At 41.6% G+C, this 4,696-nt stretch overlaps 1 protein-coding gene across 1 annotated transcript in view; it reads left to right on the forward strand.

Annotated features, from left to right (window-relative positions):
• ALK (anaplastic lymphoma receptor tyrosine kinase) overlaps window positions 1-4,696 on the forward strand; it is a 579,333-nt gene that overhangs the window by 260,966 nt on the left and 313,671 nt on the right.

A 4,696-nucleotide genomic window follows, 5' to 3' on the forward strand; every position in this document is an offset into this window, starting at 1 on the left:
TTGTTAGGGGCAAAAAGACCTAAACTTAGCTCACCCAGCTGTGAAATCATGTTGAACTCTACAACCCCAAGGTGGATAACTCACACCTTTATTCATCACCCTAAATATTTACTTAGTGCCATCTGTGTGTCTTTTAGGGTTCCAGGCCCTGGGATTAGAACAAAAAGTCCCTGCCTTCACGAAACTTGTGTTCCAGTGAGAGGAGACACCCCAACAAATAACTAGGCAGCTACCAGGTGGTAATTAAGTGATAAGAAGATTTAAAAAAAAAAAAGAAGCATGGTAAGGGAACAGTGGTAGGCAGGGGTTAGGGTTGTTATTTTGTTATTTATACATATATTTATAGAGAGTGGTCAGGGAGGGCCATACTGATAATGTAATGTTTTAGCAGAAACATGAAACAAGTGACCCAAGTAAATTTCTGGGGAAAGAGCATTCCAAACTGAGGATGGAGATAGAAATATGGAGTCATTCGTAGTTGAAGTCATGGACACGATGAGAGCATCCAGAGAAAGTGTAGCTAGAGAAAAGTATTCCATTGAGGGGTCTTGAAACTCTTCATTAGATGAGGACAACCCACAGAGTAGCTGAGGAGGGACCTATGAGATAGGAGGAGAGACAGAGGAGAGTGGGATCCCAGAAGCCAAGAGAAGGGGAGGGAAGGTCATTCTCTGTGTAGAATGCTGCAGATATTTTAAATATGGTGCCTGAGCCTTGACCATTGGGTTTAGACATGTGGAGATGTTGGTGACCTTGACAAGAACCATTTCAGGGGAGTGGTGGGGGATAAAGCCTGACTAGAATACATTCTAGAGAGAATAGGAAGAGGGGGTTTGGAGAAATGAGTACAGACAAAGCTTTCTAGGAATAGTGTTGTAAATGTCAGCAAGGAAATAGGTGGTAGCTGAATAGGGATGGTATTTAAAAATGAGTTTTATTTTGTTTGGATATGAAAGGTATGGTCTTTGCTCATAGGAATTATCCAATAAAGGCAGAAAATATAATGACATTGAAGGAGGAATCCTCTGGCCCACTGAAGGTTCGCCCCAATTTTTAATGTTGCCACCTTCTCAGGGAGAGAGGCACTGTGCCCTTATACTGCTCTGGCCTAAGGGGAACACTACAGCCCTCCCCTCAGATTTCATCAGCATAACTGTCACTGGACTGGAAAATCTAAGCAAGGCTCATCCACAGGCTTAGAAAATAAATAGAAAGAAAATCAATTCAAAGAACAGTAATAAGCAACAAGATTGGAGTTTCACTGAGTGTGCTCCTTATGCTCCATGGAATGTTGATAGGGTCAAGTGAGTCTGAGGAATGCTGAGTTAAACAAAGCTAAACAGATGTGTGCTGGGGGGCTTCTTGGAGCCTTTACAAAAGGACAGTGAGCATCTGGTGTGAAGAATTTTCCACGTGGGGCATCCAGTGTGAAGAACTTCCCCAAATATATTTGGGGGCGTATCACACAGGACTAGTGTTGCAAGGCATACAGTACAGGAAATAGTGAATTAGATCAGGTGTTGGCAGACTTTTTCTATAAAGGGGTATATATCAAATATTTTAGGCTTTTGGGGCCATTGTCTGTCACAACTACTCAACTCTGCTGTTGTAGAATGAAAGTAACCTTAAACAATAGGTTAAATAGATTGGTGTGGCTTTCTTTAAAAAAAACCAACCAAACAAAAAAACCTATTTACACTCAACAGCTGGATTTGGCCTGAAAGCCATGCTAGTTTGCCAACCACTGAATCAGATAATCTGCCTCAAGAGATGAACTCATTCTCCTCAGTCTAACTGCCCACATGGATGCCCAGTTCCTAGCTACCTCAATGTGGCAGAAGCTATTCTTTCTTTACCTTCCACTTAAGAGCATTCTCAAATACACAAATTCTTTGAAGTTTAGCACAGAGACCAAGTCTGAAATGGCTCATCAAGATTCCCATTGTCTTTCTGGGGTCCTGCCGCCTTTCTCTGCGATTGACCAGGAGTATCCACTCTTTATTCCATGCCAAAGACAACTGTTGGATTTAAATGGAAAACAGTTTTTAAAGACCCAGATAGTAGCTTATCCAGTAGGTGGGCCTTTTACTTACTCATTTCCTCATTCCTGGGAGGGACACATGGAAGGGAAATGGAGTGAGCATCTACCACATTGACTGCTTACTGTCTCTGTTGAAAGCTTTAGTGGAAAAATGAGACTTGGAACCATAACATATGAAGAGTGTTTAGAAAATATTAGCTTGTTGCATCTGGAAAAAGAAGACTGGTAAGGTTATGGGAAGGTAGCAATGGGAATGGGAGGTGGGGACAGGTAGAATAGTCACGGAGCTGTTTCATGAAAGGAAAATGAAACTTTCCCATTGGGATGCAAGGGATGGAACTAAGACATCAGGTTGGATTTACAGGGCACAGTTTCAGCTGATTGTTAGGAGTCATCCTGATTTTATCAGAGGTGAGATGGTGTTATCATGGTCATTCAAACAGAGGCTGTGGAGAGGACACTCAAATTTAGGTGTGCAAATTGGCTAGTGTCTTAGCTTGGGTTGCTATAATAAAATACCATACAGTGGTTGGGCTGGTGTGGCTCAGTGGTTGAGTATCAATCTATGAACCAGGAGGTCACGGTTTGATTCCCAGTCAGGGCACATGCCTGAGTTGCAGACTCAATCCCCGGGTTGGGGGGGCGGGGGGCTGCAGGAGGCAGCTGATCAATGATTCTGTCTCATCATTGATGTTTCTATCTCTCTCTCCCTCTCCCTTCCTCTCTGAAATCAATAAAAATATATTTAAAAATAGAAGAGTAGATATAGAATTTCCTAAAGGAGTATAAAAATGTATATTTAAAAATAAATAAATAAATAAACAAACAAACAAATAAAATATACACTTATTTCTCATAGTCTGGAGGCTGAGAAGTCTAAGATCAAGTTGCTGGCCTATTAGGCTCTGGGTGAACGCTTTCTTTCTGACTTGAAATTAGCCATGTTTTCTCCAGCTGTGTCCTCAAAGATAGGGAGAGAAAGAGAAATCTGATCTTTCCTCCTTTTCCTCTTCTTATAAGGACACCAATCTCTTCATAGAAGCCCTCATGACCTCATTTGAACCTAACTTACCTCCCAAAGGCCCCACCTCCTAATGCCATCATATTGAAGGTTAGAGCTTCAACATATGAATTTTAGGAGGAGACAAATATTCAGTTCATAATGCCTGGATAACCTTTTAAAGCCCCTTCCAATCCTGAGAGTTTATGAGGTCAATGGTATCAAGTAAAAAAATCATTTCCTCTGGGCTTTAGATTATTATTTCCCCCATAGCTTCCTCCAACAACTAGCCTGGCTCCGTTGTCATTAAACGTCACCTATGTGTATTCATTGGAGTGAAATATGTAAAATAAGCCAGAATGTTACAACAGCAATGATTGAGATGAGGAGTCACTGACTTTTCAAAAGACTTGAATTGACACCAATGTCAGCTCCTTAATATAGTTCTGGTTTGAGCAGGGTAAGCTGAAGCAAGGCACGCGAATCCAGGGATATTGGTCTGCACAGGACTCTGGATTCCTTCCCCGTGTCAGCCATGTGAGCAGGAACAAAAGTGAGATCTGAAAGTAGAGCAATGTGGCGTCAGAACATGGGACTCCTTAGGGTAATTGCATTTCGTAATGGAATGGACACCAACCTCTACTTCAGAGCACATCAGCCTCTTTCACCAGAAATGCTTTTATCCCCTTAAGTGTCTTTTCTCAGGGAGGCGTTCAAAGTGGCTTTTAACAAAGCACCTTTTATCCAGGTCCTTGGGATATTTACCTATCATGGATGTCTAGAACACCAGCTGAGAGGGGCCCGGTTAGATTCTGGGCCCTGATGTTTGCAGTTCTGTTGCCACTTTGGAGAAATTCAATAAGTGGAAACCCTGCAGGAGTTTGAAAGGTCTGAGTTTAATCCCTGACACATGTTTGAACTTTAACGTTGCCCTTCTCTCCTTTCCCTCTCTGTCATAACTACTCAACTCTGCCATTGTAGTGTGAAAACAACCATCGTCGATATGCAAAGGAATGAGCATGGCTGTGCTCCAATTTATTTATTTTATGAAGTTCAAATTTTATGTAAATTCCAGTGCCATGAATTATTATTATTTTACTTACCCAACCATTTAAAAATGTAAAAACTGTACTCAGCTCTTGGGTCGCACAAAAACAGAGGGACACCCTAGCTGGTTTGGCTCAGTGGATAGAGTACTGGATTGGATTCTGGTCAAAGGCCAGACTGGGGGCTCAAATCCCAGTGGGGGACGTGCAGGAAGCAGCAGATCAGTGATTCTCTCTCATCATTGATGTTTCTATCTCTCTCTCCCTCTCCCTTCTTCTCTGAAATCAATAAAAATATATTAAAAAGCAAACAAACAAACAGAGGGAAGACCAGATTTGTCCCTCGGGCTGTACTTTGCCACCTCTATGCTTGACCTTGAGTACACAGAGATGATGAGGATGGACGCAGTCCCAGCCTCATGGCATGTACTGTTGATGGGAGAGATGGTTATTAAACAAATACTTCAAATCATTTTTATGTAATTACTAATTGCATAGGAAGGAAAATAAAGGGTGTAATTAGGAATTTTAACAGGGAAATATTTAAATTGAGAAGTCAGCAAGTGAAAAGAGAATAGAGACCTCAGAATTAGTGATATTTAGCTAGGA

The sequence above is a fragment of the Myotis davidii genome, unplaced genomic scaffold (assembly GCF_000327345.1).
Source record: "Myotis davidii unplaced genomic scaffold, ASM32734v1 scaffold238, whole genome shotgun sequence".
Lineage (NCBI taxonomy): Eukaryota > Metazoa > Chordata > Mammalia > Chiroptera > Vespertilionidae > Myotis > Myotis davidii.